Consider the following 27850-nt stretch of genomic DNA (forward strand, 5'->3'; position numbering starts at 1 on the left):
TTCCAGAGTTATGGAGGCCAGAAGTCCAAGATCAAGGTGTTGGAAGATTTGGTTTCTTCAGAGGCCTCTCCCCTTGTTTTGAAGGTGACCACCTTCTTGCTGTGTCCTCACATGGTCTTTTCTCTGTGTGTGCACATCCCAGGTATCTATTTGTGTGTCCAAATTTCCTCTTCTTATAAAGACATCAGTCCGATTGTATTAAGGGCCCGGTCTCCAAATACAGTTATGTTCTGAGGTACCAGGGGTTAAGGTTTCAGCATATCAATTTTTGGGTGGGGAGATAATTCGTCCCATAACAGAAATTAGGCATGAAAGATGCTGGGATTATTGAAGAGACAGTTTTACTTCTTCTTTTCCAATTTGTATTCCCTTTATTTCTTTTTCTTCTCTGACTGCAGTGGCTAGGACTTCCATGATCTAGCCCCTCCTTATGACATATGGAATTTAGGAATAACTGTGCCCATTGTCTTCTTGTAAGATGCACTTATCAGAAAAAGGCAATATAATGTATGGGTTGAAAACATGGTCTCTGGAGCCAGACTGCCTGGATTCAAATTCTGACTATGCTTCTTATTAGCTGTGTGACCTTGAGCCAGTTACTCAGCCTCTCTGTGCCTCAGATTCCTAAGGGACAATAATAGTATTTATTTCAACCTCTTGTTGTGAAGATTAAATGGATTGATAAGTGAAAGGTATTTAAAATAGTGCTGGCACATAATTCCTTCTATCCAAGTGTTAATATTATTCAGGTTTTATGTTGTCTCTACCATGGTATGGCTTAGGATAGAATGTTCCACTCTCTGTTAGGAAGGCAGCATGTCAAGGCATCCCCTCTTTAGAGCAGGCTTCACATCTTTATTCCTCAGGCTGTAGATCAGAGGGTTCAGCATGGGGATGATCACTGTGTAGAAGACAGACACGACCTCGTTCTGTTCCATGGAACTGTGAGAGCTTGCCTGAGCATACATGAAGGTGATGGTGCCGTAGAAGAGGCAGATGACTGCGAGGTGAGAGGCACAGGTGGAGAGTGCTTTGCTCTAAGCCTTGAGGGAACGCATCCTGCAGATAGTCACCAGGCTGTAGGCATAAGAGACCAGGATAATGATGATGGTAAAGAGGATAATCAAGGCAGAAGATGAGAAGACAATGGCCTCAGCCTTGGCAACGTCTGCACAGGCAAGTTGGAGCACAAGGGGGATGTCACAGACATAGTGGTTAATGATATGGGGGCCACAGTAGAGCGGCTTGAAGATGTACCCAGTCAGTAAAGCTGAATTGGCAACAGAAGCCATATAGGTGACTGCCACCAGTTGGACACACAGATGTTGGAACATGCTGATTTTGTAGAGTAGAGGGTGGTAGATGGCAGCAAATCGGTCATATGCCATAATGGCCAGGAGCAGACACCCAGCAGTACCGTGGAGAGTCATGAGGGTCATCTGGACCAGGCAGCCTGCAAAGGAGGTGGACTGGCTTGAGGTGAGGAAGCTCTGCAGCAACCTGGGGGTGTTTAACATGGAGAAGGAGGAGTCTATGAAGGAGAGGATACTCAGCAAGAAGTACATGGGCGTGTGGAGCTGCGGGTCTGCGTGGATCAGGGTGATCATGGCCAGGTTGTCTGTGAGGGTAACTGAGTAGATGAACAGGAAGAGTGCAGAGGATGCCCTTGAGCCCTGCCTGCTCTGTGAGCCGCAGCAGGAGGAACCAGGTGACGCAGGTGCAGTTCTTTGCTGTAGTGCCCCTGTCACTGCAGAGACACCAAGTAAGACATGCTTGTACCCTAGAGGCAGACCCTGGATTCAGTGTCTGAAGCTCTTTTAATTCCCCAGAATGGGCAGTGCTAGAGGAACTGGGGAGGGGACACTGGCATGAACTGATCACCTACTCTGAGTCATGTGCTACCTCATTTCCTAAACAGCTATTGAAACTTCATAATACTTTCTCACTTAAATATTATGCCCATTTAAGTATTCACAATAGCCAAGACATGGAAACAACCTAAATGTCCATCGACAGAGGAATGGATAAAGAAGATGTGGTACATATATCCAATGGAATACCACTCAGACATGAAAATGAATGAAATAATGCCATTTGCAGCAACATGGATGGACTTAGAGATTATCACACTAAGTGAAGTAAATCAGACAGAGACAGACAGATAATATATGATATCACTTATATGTGGAATCTAAAATATGACAAATCAACTTATCTATGAAACAGAACAAACTTATGGTTGCCAAGGGGGACAGGGCAAGGGGAGGGATGGATTGGGAGTTTGGGATTAGCAGATGCAAACTATGAATAATCAACAAGTTCCTACTGTATAGCACAGGGAACTATATTCAATATCCCATGATAAACTATAATGGAAAAGAGTATGAAAAAGAATGTATATATACATATAACTGAATCAGTTTGCTATATAGCAGAAATTAATGCAACATTGTAAATCAACTATACTTCAATAAAATAAATTGTAAAAATGTATAGAACATAAAAAATTATGTCCATTTATATTTAGTGAGAGTATCAATTTGTCCAAGGTAAAAGAGCTAGTACATAAAGAACGTGGGATTAGAACTCAGTCCAAGTAACAATCATATGTCTATTATATAGTTATAATAATTTTCTCTTCCCCAAATTTCCTGTTCCATGGAGAACTGGCATCACTAGTGAGTGTTGGAGGCTGGTATGTTGGTCCAGAGAGGGAATACATGGAAGTGTTAATTTGTTATTTATTTGGGGGCAAAGGCTCCAACAGTACTAGTCCCCAAGGCCAGGGACATTGAAATCAAGCCTAATGTCATCATTAATATAAGGTGACTCAGTAGAGCAGTGATTTCTCCCAGTGTTGTAGGTTGAATTGTATCTTTCAGGAAGATTTGTTGAAGTCCTAACCCCTGGTACCTGTGAATGTTACCTTATTTGTAAATAGGGTCTTTGCAGAAGTAATCAAGTTGAATCATATTCAATTAGGGTGAGCCCTCAATCCACTATGACTGGTGTTCTTATAAGAAAAGAAAATGGAGATACAGGAGATGATACGGGAGAATGCCATGTGAAGACACGGATACAGAGGCAAGGTGGCCATGTGAAGACAGAAGCAGAGGTTGGAGTGATGCTGCCACAAGCCAAGGATGTCTGGGGCTTCTGGGAGCCAGAGAGACAAGGAAAGATCCAGCCCTTGAAGCTTCTGAGGGAGCACATCCCTGCCAACACCTTCATTTTGAACTTGCAGCCTCCAGAACTACGAGGGAGTGTATTTTTCTTGTTTTAAGTCACACAATTTGTGGTACTTTGTTACAGCAGCCCTAGGACACTAATACACCCAGCTGGGGACACTCCTGGCTATTGGTACAGGCCTCCTGAGCAGTTGTCAGGAGACTGGGCTTTCTTTTTTTTTTTTTTGGCCATGCCACATAGCATGTGAGATCTTATTTCCCTGACCAGGGAGCAGTGGAAGTGCAGAGTCTTAACCACTGGACCGCCAGGGAAATCCCTGAGGCTGGGCTTTCAGATCTCTCTCTATTGACAGAGCTAATAATCCAAGGGGAGAAAATTAAACGCAATAAATTAAAACAAAGTCATTTATTATTTACCACTAACTAAGAAAAATATTTGTATGGGAGAATAGGCAGCTACATTAAATATGAAAACTCCAGTTCAACAAAACCATGACCAAAGAACCAAAGTCTTGTGTTTTAGCTATAAATAACTGAAGGCAGTAGGACATGCCAGATTTGTGGTATTGGGGTCCAGTGCAGGGCATGGTTCTGAACTGGAGGTGAGCTCTTTCACCAGAGAGCACAGGTCAGAGTGTTCACACACCTAACCTCCCCAGAGGAGCCCACATGTTTTCTCAGCTGTTGTCATGCTCCCAAGAATTTGCCTCTAAGCATCCTTGCTTTTTGGGTTTTCAGGTAACCAAGGCTGCTGTTCTGAGGGGAAGCCCTTGTATGGGATACTGGCCAGGGCCTTCTGTCGTTGGTTGGACATCATTGGTTGGACATCAGTTCTGATTGGTTGAGTGTAGGTTCTGATTGTTGGAGCATCTGTTCTGATTGGTGCCCATGGCGTTCTGGTTGTTAAATGTTTGGAATTCTGTATCATCTGGATGAGGCTGGGAACAAAGGAGGAATAAGGCAGGGCCTCTTCAGAGTATCTCAGGATAGCTAGAAATAAGTGGCGTCTGATCAGAGCTGGTAATAGGGCTTTGTGCTATCAGTATCTATTGGCAACTCGGCCTCTTGAAATATAAAAACGTATGTACAGATTTTACCTATGGAGAGCACCAGTGGGGTTGCTTCCTCTCTGCTCATGGTGTTTCCTTTCTTAAAGAGGGATATCCATTGTGTAATACACCTGGCCCCCTCTTCTCCTGGAGGAGGGTTGCCTTTTGTGATCAATGGGTTTGGGATAAGGCACTGAATGCGTGTAGCTCTGCTTTGCTCATTGGAAGCACAGGTTCTGCTCTGCTCTATTTCTCCGTAATGTAGACCTTAAAACTAGGTCATTGTCTGTCTAATTTTTAAGAAGACCACTTACAAGGATGAGTCATGTTCTGCAGTACCAAGCTGCATCAGTGATGCAGGTGGTATTTTGCTCTCTGTCTGCATTGCTTCTACCTCATCTCTCTTAATTGGTTCAGAATTAGCATAGAGAGGAGAGATGTTAGTTACTGTGGTCCTTAAAGACCTCAGCACAGAGAAAACCAGAAGGAAGCTGGCAGGGGTGCTTTGCTTGGCCTGTCTCTTCAATAATTCCATGACCTGGGCTCACTCATCTCTAGCACACTGATAGAGTTAAGGGGTGAGTTGGCTGAAACAATGGGTGTGATTGAACCCTGGAGGAGCTGGATTCACAGTAATAAATTCCTGGATGAGAAAGCAGAAGGACAGCCCCCTCCAGTTCCTCTGCTAAGATGTTGATGAGGGGCTGCCATGGCAATGAGAGTACATGAATGAGAATGAAGTGTCCCGACAAGAAAGAAAAGAGAAGACTTATCAAGGTCAGAAGAGGGGCGGCTCATGAAGGTGGAGGTCATCTCAAGATGAGAAAGTCCCTGAGAGTTTCTGAAGATCTCCTGTTCCCGTGGATACCTTACAGAGCCAAGGATGGGTTCCGCTTCTCTCTCTGACACCTCTGCTCTTGCCTTAGGCACAGGAACTTGCCACTTTTGGCTATAACTTTAATTGCTTGATATTTGTGTGTAAAGTACAGTGATCAGTAGTTTGGAGTCTCAACTAATTTCATAAATTTTTTTTTTTTAATTTTGGCCATGCTGCACGGCTTGTGGGATCTTAGTTCCCTGATCAGGGATTGAACCCGTGCCCTCAGCAGTGAAAGCGAGGAGTCCTAACCACTGGACCACCAGGGAATTCCCAATAAATACATTTCTTTTGATAGAAAGAGCTTTAGTGAATGGGTGAAGAAACTGGAGTTTTCAGACCCCCAGGGTTAGTCCAGGTACTATTTATTCCTTGTCTTTTAAAAATAAACATTTGGGCTTTCCTGGTGGTGCAGTGGTTGAGAGTCCGCCTGCCGATGCGGGGGACACGGGTTCGTGCCCCGGTCCGGGAAGATCCCACATGCCGCGGAGCAGCTGGGCCCGTGAGCCATGGCCGCTGAGCCTGCGCGTCCGGAGCCTGTGCTCCGCAACGGGAGAGGCCACAACAGTGAGAGGCCCGCGTACCGCAAAAAAAAAAGAGAGGATAGAATGTGAGCAGTAAAAGCCAAGATGCCCCTGGGACTTCCCTGGTGGTCCAGTGGTAAAGAATCTGCTTTCCAATGCAGGGGACGCTGGTTCCATCTCTGGTCAGGGAACTAAGATCCCACATGCCGCAGGGCAACTAAGCCGGCGCACCACACCTACTGAGCCTGCGTGCCTCAACTAGAGAGCCTGCGTGCTGCAAACTACAGAGCCCACGTGCTCTGGAACCCTTGCGCCACAACTAGAGAGAAGCCTGCCCGCCACAAGGAAAGATTCCCGCATGCCTTAACGTAGATCCCGCATGCCGCGATTAAGACATGATGCAGCCAAATATTAAAAAAAATAAAATAAAAAGCCAAGAGGTCCCTGGGTACAACCCTAAGGAAATTAATTTCAACCTTACTGTGCACTGCTTCTGAGCTCCAATTTTCTTCCAGTCACCTCGATGAAGGGGCTGATCAGATTTGAATGGTGTGAGCATGGTTCATGAGAAAGGGAGGATAAAGGAATCTAAGCCCTTACTGGTATTAGGATTCCACCTCTCAGCCCGCTTACCTGTGGTTGAGCAGAGACCATCCATCCATGAGCCTTGTTTTTGCAGACCTCTTGGGGTGTTCCTCTCCCCTTTTCATTAATTGCCCCTGACCAGCTTTCTCAAGAGAACTTCTCAACCAGTTGTAACAAAGCTGGGAAGACTCCCGTCTTAAGTTTCGTCTAGTTTTTTTCATCATGACCCCTAGAGTTAAGAAATGTGCCAGTGGGAATTCGTGACTGGTCCTCCCAGGAGCAGTCCTAGAACTGCAGGTTGTCTCCAAGGTATGCTGGAGAGGTCTTGGGGAGGGTTGTCTGGGAACCCCTGAGGAGCAGGGATTCTCCGTCAAATGCCAGGACAGATGCTCTTCATTTACAGTGTCCATCTCTGGTGGGCCTGTCTTCAGGTTACTGAGACTCAAAAGGCCGAGATGTGCACAGGGCACAAGTCCACATAATCCCCAGGTCTCACAAGAAGTGAGTGAAAGTGATAATGACATCAACATATGTGCCCTCTTGGATGGTCTAGACGTGGCTTCCCCAATTGTTATTTCCTTTGATCCTCAGAATGTCCCTGGGAAACAAGCATGTATATTTGCTGTAAATATACAATAATGGGATTATATCATATTTGCTTTATTCACTTAACAGTATTGAAACTACATCTGTCCACCTAAAAAAAAACAACATAATTCTTCCCACCTACAAAATAGCTCTATTGTCTTTGTAAAAATAACACATGCTAGTTGTAAAAAATTTAAACAACACAGAAAAGAACCAAGAAGAGAGCAGAACATCATCTAAAATCCTGCCACCACAGAAAATGGACATTGGTGAGTGTTCGTGTTATAAATTTCTCAATGCGATCATGACCATGATTTTCCATAAACAGAATCAAACAGAGTTATACTACATAAGATAGTCTGTCATTTACTTTCTCACTCATGCCATGGGCATTTCCCTGTATCAATCAATAAGTAATAGTCTACGTAATTGTACTTAATCACTGCATGTTCTTTATTGTGTATGTGTGGCATCATTTACTTGTCCCCCTGGGTTGACAACAAAGTATTTCTAACTTTTCACTGTTATAAATAACTTTGACAGACACCCTCAGCTATGGGCGCTGGAGGGCCAAGTCCAGTGAGAACAGGGTATAGAAAGACTGCTTTTCCCAGGCCAGGAAGGAAGACACTGGCTCACTCCTTGGGGACTCTGGCACCTTGGGTTTCCACAGTCCCAGGGGAAATCACCTCATAAAGCAAGAGGCTTGTTAAGCAAATGACTTGTTTGGGTAAAAGAAATTCAGTCCCTAGACTACAGATCTGGGAGAGAGTCACAGCAGGTGAGCGACTGGACTGCTCAAGTTTCCTGCAGATAAGAGGGGCTTTATTCACTTGGGAAGACCTGCTGAATCTCGCAGTGAAACAGTGCTGAGTCCTCTGACCTTTGTGCTGCATCCCAACCTGCACAAGGTGTCTGATGCATCTGCCCCGCAAATGCCCCCTTCATGCTGCCAGCCCTCTACTCACGAATGCAGTGTTCCTTCATGGGCTAGATTTTATTCTGATGCCTAAGAGTCAGTGCTCCTCCCTGGAGCTCTCGGATAAGAATTCTTATCCATTCTCTTTCCTCACTTAAATTAAGCTTGGCCGCATCCCTAGGTGTGGCCCCGTGCGTGTGAATGGACGTGATTTGTGCCCTCTCTGAGCAGACATGCCTCAGGAGCCACCCCGTGGTCTCCCATATCCCCTCTCTTCCCTCTGCTATGACCCCAGCCATGTCCAGGATATAGGGGCTTCTCTTACATGAGCCTGAATCTTGGAATGAAAAGGCGCAGACTCACGACGGACTCATGATAGACGTGAACACGAGTGAGAAATACACTTTCTGCTGCTGTGAGCCAATGAGATGTGGGTATTGTCTGTTAATGCAGCAGCCTGAGCTGCCTGATAGCTTCTTCCAGGGCAAACTTCTTCTCTTGGTTGTAACCCCAGTTCTATCTCATCTCTCCTAATTCAGATGGTCCATGCTTCTCGGTCCAGGCTCCTTCCTGTTTCCTCTGAGAAGTCCTTTCTTCACACTTACTGAGCTAGCATCTAGCTAACTGACCTAAGGCAATTTTCTAAAACTGTCTTGACTTTTAGTTAAAAACATTTTTTATTGAGATATAATTGACATACAACATTCTATTAGTTTTAGGTGTACAACATAATGATTTAATATTTGTATATACTGAGAAATGGTCACAATAAGTCTAGTTAACATCTGTCACCATACGTAGTTACAATTTTTTTCTTGTGATGAGAATGTTTAAGATCTACTCTCTTAGCAACTTTCAAATATGCAAGACAGTATCATTAACTGTAGTCACCATGCTGTGCATTACGTCCCCATGACTCATGTATGACAATTCATTTTTTTAACATGAGGAGGTTCTAGTTGTTAGTAGCAGGTTCTATACAACCCCATTCTTTCAAGCTTGATTGACAAGTGATATGAGCACTTCTTCAGCTGAAACTATTTCTCTATTAACTATCTCCGCTCACTTTGTGGGGTGAGGTGGGAGAAACACACAGCATTAGAGCCTAGGCTTAATGTCACTGGTGGGAGGAAGTGAGGTGATGAAGTTCAGTTTCCATGGGAACAGAATAGAGTCTCATGGTAGCTTAAAAAAAAATAAATTTGAGCTTGGAGATCATCTCTATCCACATAGTTTATCTATTGGGACTGAGAGCTGAGACTTCCTATTTGGCAACATGACTTAGCTGATTGTTCCCAGAAATTCAGGCCTAGGAAGATGTGACTGTAAACCAATAAATAACTTCACTGTTTGCTTCATGAAGTTCCTGCAGGCCAATTTATCTGAACAAATAGTTTGCTTCTCTAGGCAAACATCTCTCCTATTAAGACAATAGATCACTCACTTGGGGAAAGAATTTTCTCAACAAACAGTAGTTTACTTACCAAGATTTGCTTTCAGGCCCTTCCCCCTTCTGTCAATCCTAAACTATAACGTCACAGACTTTGTCCAGCGTCCTGATCTGCTCCTTGATGTGGAAGATCCACCTTAAACCACTTGAATCCAGACCCCCCAAATCTATAAATATTTTCCACTGATTTCCTCCTATTGAGAACTACTAAGATTCTGTATTCTCTCTTATTATAGTAAGTCTAATAAACTTAGCTTTGGTCGAGAAACAGGTTTTCTGGTGGTGTTTCAAAGAGTAATCAATTGACAATCCATTCTTTACCCAGGGTGACTTGGGAGCATTTTGCTTCCTGTTTTTGGGGGAGCCATTTTGCTTTCTGTTTTGGCCACCTGATAATTGAGAAGAAAAGCAGAGTTACATTACCTGTAAGGCAGGTTACCCCATCAGTATATGTTTTATCAATACAAAGGTTCATTGGTACTGCCAAGTGCGTTCAGATTTCATGTGGATATCAGGACTGGAAGTGACCTTCCTTAGATCATATTTTCTAAATACTTCCTTTCTCACAAGGAAAAATTGAGGTCCTGCTTCAATAGACCCTTCTCTGATTTGGGGGAGAGATGCTACTTTAAGCAACGTCACTCCTTCTCCAAGCTCCCCATTTATGATTCAATCAGTGAATCACTGCTTGTCCACTCTTGAAACCAGCCTGGACTTGCCTTGGAAGAAAAAGTGGCTTCATTATTTGTTGTGACTCACGAAGAAACTCTACACTAGCATTAAGATGGAACTCAGGAAGGGGATGACGGAGAGGTAACTGGCTTAGGAAATTGGGGCTTTCTTTTGTGGCAAAAGGAGTGGGGCCAGAGCAGTGGCACCAAGGGCCCTTTCATTTCCTAATTTTTCCTGCCCCTTCTGTCCCATTTCTTTTTTCCTCTTCCAAGTGGCTCTTCAGGTGCTCTGTAGGAACTGAAAACTCCTGGTAGGAGTCAAGACTCTATGGGATTAACAGAAAAGCTGGGCCTTGGTGGGAAATAGGGAGAAGTTCTCTAGATTTTTTGGAAGCAGTAGAAATGTAAGCTTGTATAATTTTCTGCAAAAACCCAAGGGGTTTTAGACATTCGAGTAGAGCATAGGCTTTGGAACCAGCTGGACCCGGATCTGCCATTGAACTATATTTGACCCTAGATTTCTTGGACTCTCAGTTTTCTCATCTGTGAAATAGGCATAATCTACTCATAGAATTGTTATGAGGGTTAAATGAAATAGTGTGTATGTGGTGCCTCCCAGAATTCTTGGCACATAATATATGTTCAATAAATATTAGTTATGAATGATCGTTATTGGGCAAATGCCTCCTTCAGGGAGCAGACTGTTTCATAAAGTCCCGAGCCTTATAGAATAACAACAACTGGTATTCTTTTTATCTTCTGCTGTCTACAAGCCGAAAATCCAAAGAGGAAGAGGTGAAATGTATATAAATACATATGCCTTAATTAATATGCCCTGATTAACTACCCGGCACTGTGCTAGGCTCAGTGGGGGATGAAATGAAATATGAGCTTTTGTTCCTGCTTCAGAGAGCCTGCAGTTCAGTTGGGGAAGCGAGATACACGGCCAGATAGCCACGGTGAGCAGAGTTTGTAGGAATGTAACTCTGGGAATAATTCAGCACCGTCCCAGTGACAAATGTGCTTGTGTTTGTACGCTGTCCTGGGAGTGGAGAGCTCATGAATGAAGGAGGCTGGTGAGGAAACAGGTGCTGGAACAGCGTACGCTTCACTGCAGCCTCTGAAGTGCTGTCTTTGGCCACTGTCTCTTATCAGGGGCAATAGAGCTGTGGAGGAGAGGTCAAGGTCAGGTGCCAGAATAGGAGAGGATGGGTCTTTAAAAGAAGCTTAACTCCAAACATATTTTGTACGTAAGCAGGAGTCTGGAGGGATCTGAAATACCCCTTTCTGAGTCTGGCTCCTCACAAGTTAGGTTTGACTTCCAATGGCCTTAAGGACAAGGAATCTGATATTTGTCTTGCCCCCAAGGGTACCACCTATTGGTCTAACTTTGTGTCTGACCCTGATTTCACTCATGATGCTGCCTTTCTTATCTTGACCTGGGTTTTGAACTCTTATCGTTCTTCTCCTGGTATTTGGCCTTTGACTCATCCTTGGTGTAGAGTTACCGCGCTCTGCAGGATCTGAGTACTTGTCTCGGCTCTGTCCTGCTGCAGGACCTCAGGGTTTAGCCCATTGTCTTGAGACTCCGAGAGCTGGCTGAGCCTATATGAACACGATGGCGCCATTGAAGAAGGAGATGACAGTAAGATGAAAGTCACGGACGGAGGGAGCTTTTCTTTGGGCTTTCAGGAGGTGCATCCTTCTGGTCATGACTAGGATGACAGTGACAACGGAGAGGGTAGGCAGAACAATGGAAGGGGATGGCCTCAGCCTTGGCAAGGTCAGCACAGGTAAGTTGGAGGTTAGGCAGAGAGGCAGAGGTCGCGGAAGTACTGATGAACGATGCTGGAGCCACAGGAGAGCAAGATGAAGATGCTATTTTGCATGACCACATCACTGATACCAGCAGCCAATGCCCTTTTAATGCCCAGAATGAATAATCCTAGAAGAAGTGGGGAAGCTGGTATCAAGTGATCATCTACTCTAAACCATGCTATATGCTAAGCCTTTTGCCATATAAGTATTTAATCTTTACACAACGTTCTTGTTTACAAATTAAGCTAGATTGTACATGGCAAAACCAGATTCAGACACCAGTCCTGTCTGATTCCATGACCCACGTAGCTTCTGTTTCACCTTATGCTCTCATGAATCTACAATCTTCTGTCTCAGGATCTCTGGTTCATAGGGAAAGAGAAAGAAGGAAATTTGGGAGAGTCATTGGGTGGCTAAGGAGGTAGATTCATTACCCAGTAGGTCTGGGTTGTATTTAGGAACATGGGATTTCTCAGTGACGGCTAAGCCTGGGGAAGAGGAAATGAGGGGCGAGCATGGCAAGTGAGTTGGCTTTAACCATGGGTTATGGTGATCACACTGAGTGAAAACTCTGGCTTCCCCCAGCAGCTCCACTGTGGAGACTCAGTGCTGGGGCTGCCAGGGCAGCGACCCACATTTGGGCTGAATGTCTGAGCCCAAGTCTTGTGACTGTGGAAGTCAGAAGGGGGAGAGGCATGAAGGCAGCGATGTCAGATAGGAACCGCTAAGAAATTTTAAACATCCCATCCTGCCCGTAAGTCCTCAAGTCTGTCTCTGGTCTTCCTTCTTGCTTTGGCCTTCTAGGGCACAGTTTGAGAGCCTGCCTGTTTTGCTCACATCACTTGTTTACTGACAACTTTGTAAATTGAGTGATTGGGTCATTTTTATAAAGAACTGCAGTTTTGAGCTTCAAAGAGCATGTGAGTAGAACAGCAAGCTGTCTGTTGGATGCAACAGTAACACCCAAGGGAAGCTTCACTGTTCAGACCCTGAGGTCCTGCTTCAGATACAGACACGGTGTTTCCTGGGCATAGAGTTTTCTGGGTGATAATGACTCTGGAGGGCTGGCCTTGAAACTTCAGTCTCTCAAGTTATCAAACATCCTACTTATGAGCATCTTAGAGTAGAAGAATGGGGTCTGAGATTGACTGGTAGCCCTCCATGGAGCAAATTCATCTTTACAGAGCTTATCCACACACTGCCTATGAGTCAGGCTTGCTTCCCATCTAACTCAGCTTCTTGGGACTGGCCAGTTTCTCTGAGGTCCTGGAGAGGGTAAGGATGAAACGGGGTCTGTGACACTGGTGGGGGGTGTGGACAGCATTCAGGATCCTGTGGAGAAGGCAGGGTGGCCACACCCTAGCGGGATCCATGAATCTTCTGAAGGGTATCTGTCCATCTCCCTCTCCTTGAGATACTAGTTTCCTCTGGCCAGCTCCAGCTGGAGGTGCCCTTAGACTGTCTTGGATTCTTCCTCCAAGGGAAGGCCCCTGTCTTATCTAATTTTGGCTCCTTCTATCCTGCCCCAAGTTGTCCCTGGAAGTGATGTCTGGAGAGACATTACGCTTGGTGAGTGAAGTTATCAGCCGCTGGAGAGCTTGAATTTTCCACTGAAGATCCCAGTGCCAGGGCCGACCCCCCACTTCATTACAATGTCCCTCCCCCAAAGACTTTTAGGGTTAGTTTAAATGAGTTTGAGACCCTTGAGAACAAGGTGAACATCCAGGAGATTCAAAGTGATTTATCCCCCCTTTCCATCTGTAAACAGGAGATTTTAGGGATCATCTCTATTCTACATAGGACAGACCTGAGGCCCAGCAAGGCTGACCAATTTTTCTCAGGTGCTGGAGCCAGTCATTGGTAACACTAAACACTCATTCAACACTGACTGTTTGCTTGGACTGTGATCCATTGTGGCCCAGTGCTTTGGCTGCCTCTCTGGGACCACAGACGGGTCTTCCTTTTAGCACCTGTGGCTTGATCTGCCCCTACCTTTGGCTTCACTTCCACCCAATGGAAAGTTCTAGATCTTCAGGTACTGGCTGGGCTCTGGGTGCTCTAAAGATGTGTAAATAAAAATTTAATTCAAATGCTCTTGAGAGAGGTAACACTTTGACTTAATTTCGAACCAACATTCCAATGACTCCTATTGGGTTCTATGCCACATGGTTTTAGGTGAAGGGAGAGGGGAGGAGAGGGCTGGGTTCCATTTGGAGAGGGCAGTACGTGGGGGGCTGAAGGAATTGGATGCCCTGTCTCTCTGGGGAAATTTTGCCATGTCACCAGCTGCTCCTGCGCTCACACCTCTGCCTTGTCTTCCCTCCATTCCTCTTAGGCTACCCACCTATCAATTTTGGGGGAACCTGTTCACTTCTTAGTCTGTGACTAGGTTGCCTAGGGCTGTTGGCAACATGTGCTCAGGAATTGGTGAAGTTAGGAAGCAGAGTCTGAGTTTACCCGGGGAAGTGAAGGAGGGGTTGGCTCCTCCCCTTCTCCGTTTCCTGGTCCTCTGCATCTCCTTGGCCCTAAGGGAAATTATTATTTAAAGAAAACTTTCTAATTAAGCAGATGGCTTATTTTCATGAAAAGACTGCAGTTCCTAACTTCCTGAGTCTGAGATGGAGTATTACGGAGGTGGTAGGGGACCGGCTGGAGCCTGCTCTAGCCTTAGCATGTGTGATGGTTAATTTTATGTGCCAACTTGGCCGGACAAAAGGATGCACAGATAGTTGTAAAACACTTCTCAGTGTGTCTGTGAGGGGTTTCCAGAAGAGATTAGCATTTGAATTGGTAGGCTGAGTAAAGAAGATGGTCCTCACCAATGTGGGTGGGCATCCTCCAGTCGGTAAAGCGCCTGAATAAAACAAGAAGGCCAAGGAAGGGTGACTTTGCTGTTTTTATTTGAACTGTGGGACCTCCATCTTCTCCTGCCCTCAGATATTGCTGATCTTTGTTCCCGAGGCTTCAGAATCTCACCACAACTTACGTCGATAGCCCCCTGGTTTTTAGGCTTTTGTTCAGACTGAATTACAGCACTGTCTTTCCTAGTCCTCCAGCTTGCAGACGGCAGATTGCGGATCTCAGCCTCCATAACTGCGCCAGCCAATTCCTATAATAAATCTCCTCTTATGTCTATCTATCCATATATATCCTGCTGGTTCTGCTTCTCTGGAGAAGCCTAGTACAGTATGTTAAGAAAAATGACCTCAAACCTGTACATAAAGCCGGGAGGTGATTCCAATATCGTCACTAAGCATTGATCAACAGGTTCACCCATGGATTAATTAGTTTTCTAGGAAGAAGTTTCACCTTGACATCTGTGAAGTTACAGGTGAATGATTTATCTGATGGAGATGCAATTGCTTGTTTGTCTTCTTCACAGGCCTCAAGCCCAGCTGTATTGCCCTTAACCCAACCTGCCTATACTCCCCTTTTTTCTTCCCCATCAGGATCTAAGATGGTCAGCTTTTGTTTTTCCCTCTTCCCCATTTATATCATCCACATTCTTTTTTTTTTTTTTTTTTTTTGGGTTACGTGGGCCTCTCATTGTTGTAGCCTCTCCTGTTGTGGAGCACAGGCTCCGTGCGCGCAGGCTCAGCGGCTCCGCAGCATGTGGGACCCACCCGGACCGGGGCACGAACCCGTGTCCCCTGCATCGGCAGGCGGACTCTCAACCACTGCACCACCAGGGAAGCCCCATCCACATTCTTAATCCCATGCTTTTTCGCCCTCCCTGGCTGATTCATAAACTGAAGTAATTCAGTGGATTAAGGAACTCAGAGTTAGAGGTAACCAGGCAAAGCATAAAACACATTTACAACCCATCTCCTGTTACCTAGGATTCCCAGGTTGGCAGGGATGTGGGGACACTACCATACATGGAACAGGGTTCAAGCCAATTTTATTTGAATCCCCAAAAGATACTGAACCTCAGTTGACATCTGGGTTTCACAATACATTCCACCTCCTTTTCCCCACTCTTAAATTAGTAAGACTGATTTCTGTTACAATACAAGTAGGGTTTTGTCTAAAAACATAAAGGTAATTTGATTTTGATTGAAGAAAGTTGTATGGTCTTTCAGTCTTTAATTTTGTTTAATTGGCCATTTACATAGAAATAATAGCTCATTACTGCTTTAGAGCACATTTTGGGCCCTGGCTAATTGGAGCCTCCGCTCTCTCCCACAAAGTCGAGTGACTACTGTCTCCTCCCTATACTCAAACACCACATGCATTATTTCTCCAATATCATGTATTCAGAAGGGCAACATTCCCTGTAGAGCCTTGTAGGGAAAGTTTCTCCTGTTGAAATATGTCATTTTCACTGTTTGGCATTCAATGGTCCTTTCCATATGTGGGAACTCTCAAGACAGGAAGAATATAGAATCTAGCTCCCACTTCTGAAGTGAAGGAAGGTCCTATTGCCACCTCCCAGGGCTTTGTACAACAGAAATGTGGATGTAGGAGCTCAATGGATGTAAGATATCCATGCTGGATGTAGTTAATATATCAAGAGATGTAGAATAGCTACGTTGCCAGACAGGTGAAGGCTCCTGCTTAGGACTTGAGCTTCAGGGAATGATGGGAAGGTCTAGGATCCGTTAGAGATGATACACAGCTGGATGCTATAGAGGGAGGTGTGGTGGCTAGTGCAGGTGGCTGTGTCCAGCAGCTGAGTTGTGTTGAAAGCTTGGGGCAGCAGTGCTAGCTGTAGCCATGGAGAGTGCCCAGAGGTGGTGCTTCCTATGATGCTATCCTGCACAGACTACTCTTGTGGCAGGCTCTTAGCTGTGCCTTTCCTCTCTTGGTTCTTGTCCCGGCTGGGTTCTCTAGGCTTCTCTTCTATCTTATGGGCTACCAGATACTTTTCTAACAAATTACTTTTCTGCTTAGCTTAAGGACCCTAACTTGTGCAGAGGCCTTGACATATTTATTCTTTAGGCTGTAGACCATTGGGTTCAGCATGGGGAACACAATGGTGTAGAACACAGAGAGGATCTTGTGAGAGATCTGAGGCAGTTTCAGGGTTGGATTGGAGCACAGACCCATAGAAAAAGGAGAGGGCAGTGAGGTGGGAGCCACAGGTGGAGAGGGCCTTGTGCTGGGCCTCCAAGGACCTCATCCTACAGATTGTGACCAGGATGTAGGCATTCGAGACCAAGATGACTGAGATTGTGGGGACAGTGACCAAGGCAGAAAAGACGAGCAAGATGACATTGGCCATGGTTGTCTCTGAGCAGGCCAGTTGGAGCATGGCGGGGTGGATATCACAGAAGTAGTGATCAATGATGTTGGGACCACAGTAGGGCAAGATGAAGGCATTCCCTGTCTGAACAGCTGAAATGAACACCCCAGCAGCATAGGTGACCACCACCAGCCAGACACACAAATGCTTGGACATGATGATGTGGTAGAGGAGGGGGGGAAGATGGTCACGAATTGGTCATAGGCCATCATGGCCAGAAGCAGACACTCCCCTGTGCCATGGAGGATCATGAGGGCCGTCTGGACCACGCAGCCCACGAAGGAGATGGATGGGTCAGTGGTGACGAAGTTGATCAGCAGCCTGGGAGTGAACACGGAGGCACAGCAGATGTCAAGGAAAGCACACCCAGGAGGAAGTACATGGGGGTGTGGAGGGTGGCGCTGGCGTGGATCACATCTGTCAGGCCCAGGTTGCCCACCAGAATCACAGAGTAGATCAGCAGGAAGATGGCAAAGAGGAGTTGAGTTGTTTTTGGTCTGCGCTGTTTGTGAGGCCCAGCAGGATGAATCCCTTCACTGTGGTGTGCTTCTGACCCCAGGCCATTGAACTGGTGTGTTTCTCGCATGACAATGAAGAAGAGGAGGAGAAACAAGAATGGAGAAACAATAACATTCTCATCAAAGAGGTAGCCTTTAACATCTACTACAAGTGAAAAGTCATGTGTATCTCTGAGTGGTAGATTGTTCTCGAAATCCCACAGCAATCCCATGATGTCACAGTCATGCTTGGTGCTAAGTGTTCCCTGTCTCTCTTAGGATAATGTCTAAATTCTTTAATCTGCTAGATGTTCTCTTTGAAACACCTCCATGCTCCCCTGCTCTCAGTTTACCCTCTAGCAATTCTGAAAAACTTACTTCTACAAACATACAATGTTATTGCAGATGTCGGTGTCTTCACAAATTCAACATTTTCTTCTTGGAATGTCCTTGGGTCTCTCCAAATCCAGCTTAGAGGTCTGTTCCCTTCCTCTCTCCCCTGGATTTCACAAATACTCCTTTAGTTGAATTAATAGCACCATATTTTAACATAAAGCCCATCCAATATTACTCAGCCATAAAAAATAATGAAATAATGCCTTTTGTAGCAACATGGATGGACCTAGAGATTATCATACCAAGTGAAGGAAGTCAGAGAAGGACAAATACTATATGATATCGCTTATATGTGGAATCTAAAAGAAAATGATACAAATGAACTTACTTACAAAACAGAAATAGAGTCATAGATGTAGAAAACAAACTTATGGTTACCGGGGGGAAAGGGAAAGGGAGGGATAAATTGCAAGATTGGGATTGACATATACACACTACTATATATAAAATAGATAACTAATAAGGACCTACTGTATAGCACAGGGAACTCTACTCAGTACTCTGCAATGACCTATATGGGAAAAGAATCTAAAAAAGAGTGGGGATATATATATATATATATATATATATATATATATATATATACACACACACACATACATACATACATATATATAACTGATTCACTTTGTTGTACATCAGAAACTAACACAATATTGTAAATCAACTATACTCCAATAAAAATTTAAAAAAATGCCCATCCATCTTTCCTATTACATTTTTTTACTCCTAGTAGGAGGAGAGTTACTTAATATCTCAATAATTTGTGCCCTGATATCTATCACAGTGCCTCATGTCAATGAATGAATATAAATTAACTATAATTAGATAAGAAAGTCTTCCCACTCAGGTAATGTCAACTCAATCCTTTCGGTTGTTTTGGCCAAAACCTTCTAGCCATTTTTGACCTTCTTCCCCCACGACCCCTCATCGAATCCCTCAGCAAATCATTCTGGCTCTACCTTCCAAAGCTCTGCTGGTTTCTCACCCTCTTTCGAGAGGCACCATCCTATCTTGCTTGGGTTATTGCAACTGGTCTTAGCTGGTGTCTTGTTTCTTTCTCATGAGGAGCAGCCAGAGTGATTTGTTAACACCTGAAAGTCAGAACCCTCGCGGTGGCCCTCAAAGCCCACTCTGCTGGGCTGACCCCTACTCTGACACCCTCTTCACCTCTCTGGCCTCTTCTCCTCCTCGCCCCACTCTCCCTAACCCTGCTCTAGCTACACGGCTCTCCTTGCTCCTCTTAGCACACGCCAGGCATGAGTCAGGACCTCTGTGCTCACTGGCCCCTACCCTCGCTTTGCTTCAGTTAGCTGCCACATGGCTCCTTCTCTCTACTCCGTTAAGCTGTGGCTCAAATGTCCCCTGCTTGTGCAGCCCTTCCTAAGCACCCTATTTAAAGGAAACTCTCTCCTACTCCAGCACTCACTATTCCTCTTCTCGGTTTGATCTTTTTTTCCTCGTAGGACCGATTCTCTCCTAACATGCTATATACGCATGACTGACTAGTTTATGATCTCTACCCTGGCATTAGGATGCACGAACCGTGAAGCCAGGCATTTTTGTCAATTCTGTTCATTGCTGTATCTCCAGGGACTGGCACAATGTTGGCCCTCAATAGACTTCCCTGGCGGCCCAGTGGTTAAGACTCTGCACTTCCACTGCTGGGGGCATGGGTTTGATCCCTCCTTAGGGAACTAAGATCCCGCATGCCACGTGGCATGGCCAAAGAAAAAACATACAGAGTCTTATCAAGGCAAATCAGGCTGCAAAGAGGTTAGTTACTACCCAGATGGGTGAGTTTGGAATTCCACTTGCCCAAATCAGGTGACAAACATTGGAGAATAAGAATTGGGTAAGAAATCCACAGCTTCAACCTAATCATGAGAGAACATCAGACAAACCCAAGTCGGGAAGCATTCCACACAATGCTTGACCAGTATGCCTCAAAACTGTCAACAGCAAAAATGACAAGAATGACCGAGAAACTGTCACAGATTGGAGGAGACTAAGAAAATTTAACAACTCAATACAATGTGGTATCCTGGATTTAGAGACTGGAACAACAACAAAAAGGGACATTAGTGGAAAAACAGATGAAATCTAAATAAAACCTATAGTTTAGGTAACCCTACTGCACCAATTTTAATTTCTGATTTTCAACAGTTGTACTGTGGTCATGTAGAGAAAGATGGATGAAGGGTAGACAGGAACTCTCTGTACTATGTTTATATCTCCTCTGTAAGTCTAAATTCTTTTAAACTAAAATGTTCAAAAAAAAAACAATTAGGTAAGAGTAGAATTGAAAGATGATGCACTGGGTTGTGAAACTCAATACCACTGGAAGCTGGGGCCTGCGGTACCTTGTTATAGCAGCAGAACCTGACTACAGGAGCTGGTTAACATGAAGGATGCGCTGAACACTCGAGGGAGGAAGACCCATGTTCCCCTCTTCCAGTCTTGAAGTCGTAGCCCAAATCACTGACTCCACAACGCTCATCTCGAATCTTGGACAATCATTTGTAACTCCAGTTGCTGTGGGAGCCTCAGGATGTCTTTTCAGATGGCTGTATGCTTTGCACCCTGCATTGATAATTGTGTGTAGGATCTATTTGTAAGATGACAAGTTTATGTGACAATTATACTATTTAATATGAACTTGAATACATATTTGAATATATACATATTGCATCTGCATACTATTTAAGGTGCTTGAAACAATTAAGAGTGTCTAGTTAATTAGACTTGAAATATGGAGAATGATTAGCTAAACTGAATTAACTAAATCTATGTTCGATTAGACTCTGCTAAAATGCAGAACATTTGATTTACCAAAAATAAACATTTTGATTTAGTAATTTTCATGAGTTGTTTAAATGTTTATGAAGGCAGTTGAAGGGCTTGGAAATCAGGTACATTAAATTTGTGATTGTAGTTTAAAATGTTAAGAGCATTTAATCAATCATGTTTTATAAATAGTGTTTAAATGTTTAGGAGAATTTGCTCCTATAGGGTTTTTTTTTTGTGACTTTACTTTGAATTATTTAAGAGAATTTGATTTTAAACAGCACTTAAGTTATTTGGGGGAATTTAATCTGTTAGATTTTTGGGCAAAGGAAGCATTAACCAAAGATCAAGTGTGATTGTTTAGAAGTTTTTCTCAAATTAATTAATTTATTTACCGTTGGCAGTGTTGGGACTTTGTTGCTGAGCACAGGTTTTCTCTAGTTGCGGCAAGTGGGGCTATTTGTTGTGGTGCAGTTTCTTCTCATTGTGGTGGCTTCTCTTGTTGTGGAGCACAGGCTCTAGGCACACGGGCTTCGGTAGTTGTGGTGTGTGGGCTCAGTAGTTGTGGCTCACGGGCTCAGTAGTTGTGGCGCACGGGTTTAGTTGCTCCGCGGCATGTGGGATCTTCCCGGACCAGGGCTCGAACCCGTGTCCCCTGCAGTGGCAGGAGAATTCTTAACCACTGCACCACCAGGGAAGCCCCGATTGTTTTAAATTTTAACAAACATTACTAGATATATAATTAAATTTATTATATTTAGAAATTGCATTTAACGGCCTAAGAAAAACTAGAAATTGCATTTAATGGCCTAAGAAAAACTAAGTTCCAAATTTACAACTCAGTAGAAAAATACTTGAAAAATAAAGAGTGGAAAAAAAGTGAGAATCTCAGGGTCCCAATTCCGTGAGGCCAATTTCTCACCATAGGACAATGTAGATGCTCATTCAATTTTATTATTATTATGATGTTAATCCACCGAAGAGTTTCAGGTATCAGCTCACTTTAGTCACACAGTGTTTGGAGACTGTGTGACTCTAGTTGGTGGTCAACTTTTTAGACTTATCAACCAGTAAAGATCACAAATCCACAAAAAATAAATTTACAGATTAAGATATAATCAATTAATAAACGGTTTTAGATAATCCTTTCCATGTACAAAAGATCTGGACATTAAAAAAAGTTGCCTGTAACCCAGCACATTGTGGGAGCTGAAATACTTGTGGATTTGAACGTACTGACGGGGAGAAACAGGAAGGAGCCACAGGACTGAGAACCTAGAGAACTTAATTCCCTGAGGAGTGGCGCTCAGGGAGTTCTCCCGGGAGCTCCTCGATGGGGGTACGGTTCCAGTTCCACACTTGGTGATGTGACACTGGCAAGTCACTTGGAGAAAGCTGGGTCCTACGTACTCATCTGCAAAGTGCAAAGGACAAGTCTTGGCTGGGCTTTTGGGATTCAGAGATGGTAAAAACAGAGGTGCTTTGAAAAGAATGAGGTGCTTATAATAATCCTGGGTGATGGTGGAGGGAGGAAGAAATATTAGGATGGAGGAAACAAATATTTGTTGAGCCTCTGCTATTCTCCAGGCTAGGTGTTCCCCTCCATCCCGACCTCATCTGAGAGGTGAGTAACCTGCCTGAGGTCCCAAATGGATGAACTGATATTTGAAGCTGGATGGCTCTAGGGAGAGCAACTGGCATAACCCCCTCTTCATTGGAGGGAATCATAGCCTCAGGAAAGAAGGTAAATAACACGAGCTAGGGAAATTACTTAATGAGAACAAGAGATCTTATAGGGTAACCAGAGAAGAACAGTGAGACCCAATAGTTCAGGCAGCCTAAATCAGATGTCTAAACCAGAAATAACTCGGGAGAACAGAACATGTCCTAAGTATAGTATGAGGTCCGTACAAGAAGACTTTTTAAAGGAAGTAATTGTTCTCCCACCTGGTTTCCAGTCACAGATTCTAGCTCAGCCATCCAATTATAGGGGGATCCTAAACTCTCACCGTTCACCCAGCCTCCGAGGGTGAGCCAGGTGTACAGAATTTCTGCCACCTGCAGAGGACTCAGACTGTCAGTTCTTGACCTCAGTGGCAGGTCTCTTGGTTTCCAGAAGGGAAATCAGGACCCCCAGAGCATCCAGACCCTGAGCACACACCTTTCGCGGTCTCCCCAGCAATGACACAAGGCAATGCTACTCTGATCCTTGTTCTGAGAACTAACTCAGCAGGGGACTCACCAAGAGGGTACATGAAAATGTTGAGTGAATCAATTTCATTGAATTTTTGGGTGGACGGAGGTACAGAAATAAGAACAAGGGGATCGTCTTTCAATTTTAGTTTTTGTTTTTGAGTGGAACTGTGTTTCTATGGCACAAAATTCAGAAGGGACTACAGTGAAAATAAGTCCTCCCATCCTGCCCCTTCTGATTCCCCAGTCACTCACCTCTCTTCCTCAGAAGCTACCAGTTTCCTGTGTATTTTTCTGTTGTTAGTCATTGCTTACATGAGCAATACGTGTACGTATATACCCTCCTTTCTCTTTTAAAAGATACAAATGGTAGCAAACTATAAACATTGTTCTGCATCTTGTTTTTCTTTTTAAACAACCTATTTTGGAGATCTTTCAATGTCAGTGATTAAATGCTGCTCATTTTTTCCCCCAAAAGATATTTCATGAACCTCTCTTTTAAGAAGTCTCCTAGTGAGGGATATTTAAGTTATTGCTTCTCTTCTACAGTTACCAACAGCGCCTATCTTGAAGCAACTTTGGGTTAAAACAATTTGGAATCCAGCGCCATGAAACCTCCAATAAAAATATTAGTGTGCAAACCTCTGACTTGGTTTTCATGCAGAGAACTCGCAGCCTTGCTGGACTTTCCTACATTTCCTTTTTGGGGGAGAAGAAAATTTGTGGTTCTCAAAGGGACCCTGCCTGGTTTTCTCTTGCTTCATTTTTTTTCCCTCCTGGCCAGATGGCACAGATGTTCACAAGCTGTGGTCACTGATCTTTAGCACCTGGTTACCAAAGAGAGCGGCACACCTGTAGCATCACAGGGTGCTCCTTAGAAACGCAGAGTCTGGTTCCTCCCAGCCCTCCTCCTGAATCAGATCTGCATTTTTAACAAGATTCACAGTTGATTCCTATTCTGGTTAGAGTTTGAGACACTCTGACTAGCAACCCGAACGGATCCAGCGCTTGCGTGAATTGGATGCTGGTGGAGAACGACAGAGGTGAGGGGGGTCCTGGTCCCCATTTGTAAGATTCTGTGTTGAGGCTGATTCAGAAAGTGACCACACATTTGGTGGGAACATCTGAAAATGACTTGGGAGGGCTGATGGGGCGATTGTCACGAAGGTAGAGGATTTGCTGAAGGGGAAAGCCCCTGAGAACTAGACATCCTCCTTCTAGCCTGGATGAAAAGATGTCAGAGAGAACCCTGGCCATGGGAGGGTCTCCTACCTTGCACAGGAGGAAAATTCACTGTCTTCCTTATGGGATTTTCCTGGTTTGTATATGTGTCCAAAGAACAGCAATTAGCAGTTGATTGAACTAGCTTTTTTTTTTTAAAAAAAATACATTTTTATATAAGTGAGTGGAAGAGAAGTATTGAACTTAAAAACAAAGCCTAGGGGTTGCCTCACTGATGGGATGTCAGAGGACAACATATGGGTGCAGAGGCCTAGAGCCCAGGAGGACATGCAGACTTTGAATGTCGGGCCTCAAGAGTCAAGGTCCACGGAGTAATGGCGGACATCTAAGTGGCCTACAAGAGCTGGGGGACAGAGAGATTCTACACCATTCTTCCCTCGCCCACCCCCAACTATTGCAAATGCACTACCAAATGGCAAACCTTTCATTGCCTTTCAGAAGGGTTTCTTTAGTCCACTGCTGGAGCCTGGGGCTGGTGGCTTGTTTCTGGGAAGCATTATTGCCTAGCAGTTAAGAACAGGGGCCTTGGAATTGGCCAGATCTGGATTTGAATCCCAGTGCCAGCCCTTACTCGTTTTGTGACCCTGGGCAAGTGATTTAACCTCATTCAGTTTTGTCTTCTGCAAAGTGGAGATAATAATACCTACCCTTAGGGTTGCTGTGAGGATGAAATAAGATGATGCATTTGAAGCTCTTGTCAGCGTGTTTGGCAGAGAGTAATACTGACGGTCCCTGACTTACGATGATTTGACTTAAGAGTTTTGAACTTTATGATGGTGCAAGAGCAATACACATTCAGCGGAAACCATACTTTGAGTTCTGAATGTTGATCTTTTCCCAGGCTAGTAACGTGCTGTAAGATACTTTCTCCTGATTCTGGGCCGTGGCAGCAATCACAAAACAACCGATACACTTAAAACAATTCTGTACCCAGACAACCATTCAGTTTTTCACTTGCAGTACAGTGTTCAATAGATTACATGAGCTATTCAACACTTTATTATAAAATAGGCTTTGTGTTAGATGATTTTGCCCAAATGTAGGCTAATGTTCTGAGCACGTTTAAGGAAGGCGGGGCTAAGCTATGATGTTCAGTAGGATGGGTGTATTTTTTTTTTTTTTTTTTTTTTTTGCGGTGCGCGGGCCTCTCACTGCTGTGGCCTCTCCTGTTGTGGAGCACAGGCTCCCGACGCGCAGGCTCAGCGTCCATGGCTCACGGGCCCAGCCGCTCCGCGGCATGTGGGATCTTCCCGGACCGGGGCACAAACCCGCGTCCCCTGCATCGGCAGGCGGACTCTCAACCACTGTGCCACCAGGGAAGCCCTAGGATGGGTGTATTAATTGCATTTTCAACTAATGATATTTTCAACTTACGCTGGGTTCATTGGGACTAACCTTATTGTTAATCGAGGAACACCTGCGTTCAGTGCTTGTTATTAATTCTAAACGGGGGCTTGAGGGTAACTGGGGAGAAGGGAAGCACAGGAGAAGAGGTGGGGGTCATCTGTGAGCACACTGACCTGTGGAGAAGCAGGGACAATCTCCCCCTGAATCCAGCTTCCAGAGACCCCCGGGAGTGACTTTCCTTCCCTGTGCTGTTGGCTGCATCCAGCCAGCTCCAGGGGTGGGTGTTCTCAGACCATCCTGTTGGACCTTTGGATCTCTCCTTCCTCTGAAACCTTCTGGATGAGCTCTTACCTGGTCTTTCCACCTGGGCCTGTGAAAACTGCCTTATTTTATTTTTTTTTAATATCTTTATTGGAGTATAATTGCTTTATAATGGTGTGTTACTTTCTGCTGTATAACAGAGTGAATCAGCTATACATATACATATATCCCCGTATCTCCTCTCTCTTGCATCTCCCTCCCACCCTCCCTATCCCACCCCTCTAGGTGGACACAAAGCACCGAGCTGATCTCCCTGTGCTATGCGACTGCTTCCCACTAGCTATTTTAAGTTTGGTAGTGTATATAAGTCCATGCCACTCTCTCACTTCGTCCCAGCTTACCCTTCCCCCTCCCCTTGTCCTCGGGTCCATTCTCTACGTCTGCGTCTTTATTCCTGTCCCACCCCTAGGTTCTTCAGAACCTTTTTTTTTTTTTTTAGATTCCATATATATGTGTTAGCATACGGTATTTGTTTTTCTCTTTCTGACTTACTTCACTCTATATGACAGTCTCTAGGTCCATCCACCTCACTACAAATAACTCAATTTCGTTTCTTTTTATGACTGAGTAATATTCCATTGTATATGTGCCACATCTTCTTTATCCATTCATCTGTCGATGGACACTTAGGTTGCTTCCATGTCCTGGCTATTGTAAATAGAGCAGCAATGAACATTGTGGTACATGACTCTTTTTGAATTGTGTTTTTCTCAGGGCATATGCCCAGCAGTGGGATTGCTGGGTCACATGGTAGTTCTATTTTTGTTTTTTTGAGGAACCTCCATATGTTCTCCATACTGGCTGTATCAGTTTACGAGAATCGCCTCATTTTAGATTGTCCCAGGGGCTGAACAGGAAACCAATGATGGGTCGTCGAGAACGCACAGAGAACGATATCTGGAGATGGAGATTCTTTCGGTGCGTGAGGTCTGGTGGGGCTCCTGCACAGGGTTGGCCCTCTTCATTTACCAAGTCTATTCCCTGAGGGCCTCTACCTTAAGTTTAATGAGTGTGAGGCTCCAGAGAGACACGTAGCCCATGAGCAGTGCCCAGAAATTCATCAGAGAATGCTCAAACAACACCACCTCCCTAGGGGTTTGAGGCAATTATTTTTTTCTCCCACAAACAGCAGAGAGGTTGTTAGTGATCTTTTCCTCTTTCTCATAAGAAAAATCTGAGACCCAATAAGGCTCACTAATTTTTTGACCCCACAGCAAATCACTGGTAACATTAATAACTACCATTGGTATCATTTAGCTTGCATGTACGTCGCTTCATTTTGTCTCCATACAAATCCTCAGAGGTCTGAAGAGCAAACGTTATTGTCCACATATTATGGAAGGGAAAACCAGAGGCTCAGGGAAGTGATATGACTAGCCCAAGGTGAGAGCCGGTGAGTGGCATAGTCAGGACCAAAGCCAGCTCTTCTAGAATTTGACCTCTGCTTCCTTCACAGCTCCCAGCCTCTAGGAGTTCAGTCATCTTGGAATGACTTGATATTACTGGTCTCGTTTAGAGAAATCATCCAAAATGTTTTTCAGGAGAGGCATAGGCAAATTCAACGTCATACTCTGTGCCACAGCCCCACTGTCCTTGATAACGTTCCTGTCCAGCTAGTTAGCAGCAGATTCTTTTTTTTTGTAAATAAAGTTTTATTGGAACACAGCCAACACAGCTAAACCCATTCATTGACATGTTGTCTATGGCTGCTTTCCTGTTACAAGGACAGAGTTGCAGAGTTGCAACAGACATCACACAGCCCACAAAGCCTAAAATATTTACTATCTGGACCTTTACAGAAAAAGTTTGCCAGCCGCTGCTGTTAACCACAGCAACAATCAATCTGTCAAAAGTCCAGAGGCCTCAGCATACAATCCATGGAGGGTTAGAAAGACCTTCAGGATGGAATCATCAGTGACAAGACCCATCCTCTCATCCTTTACTCACTGCCTCTGACCTTCCGCGTTTGGAATCGTCCTTTCCTATTGGCTCAAGAATCACTCAGCTTCTCAGTGCCTCAGTTTCCCCAGCCACAAGTGGGGAGAGCAGCAGCATTTCCCTGGTAGAATTTCTGCGACATATAAATGAGCTCCATTAGATGAAAGGCTCACGACAGCTTAGCACAGAGTCAACACTCAATGAATACTTATTTC

At 44.5% G+C, this 27850-nt stretch overlaps 2 pseudogenes across 2 annotated transcripts; both read right to left on the reverse strand.

Annotated features, from left to right (window-relative positions):
- Positions 1–803: 803 nt before the first annotated feature.
- LOC309965497 (olfactory receptor 5P55-like) lies at positions 804–11479 on the reverse strand (annotated as a pseudogene). The gene is made up of 3 exons: positions 11360–11479; positions 9502–9569; positions 804–1747 (listed from the first exon to the last, which is right to left on the reverse strand). The product of its transcript is annotated as an olfactory receptor 5P55-like (transcript).
- Positions 11480–16538: 5059 nt separating this feature from the next.
- Positions 16539–17478, reverse strand: LOC309965825 (olfactory receptor 5J3-like; annotated as a pseudogene). Its single transcript has one exon. The product of its transcript is annotated as an olfactory receptor 5J3-like (transcript).
- Between the last annotated feature and the right edge of the window lie 10372 nt (positions 17479–27850).

The sequence above is a fragment of the Leucopleurus acutus genome (assembly GCF_964270905.1).
Source record: "Leucopleurus acutus genome assembly, chromosome: 8".
NCBI classification, from domain to species: Eukaryota; Metazoa; Chordata; class Mammalia; order Artiodactyla; family Delphinidae; genus Leucopleurus; species Leucopleurus acutus.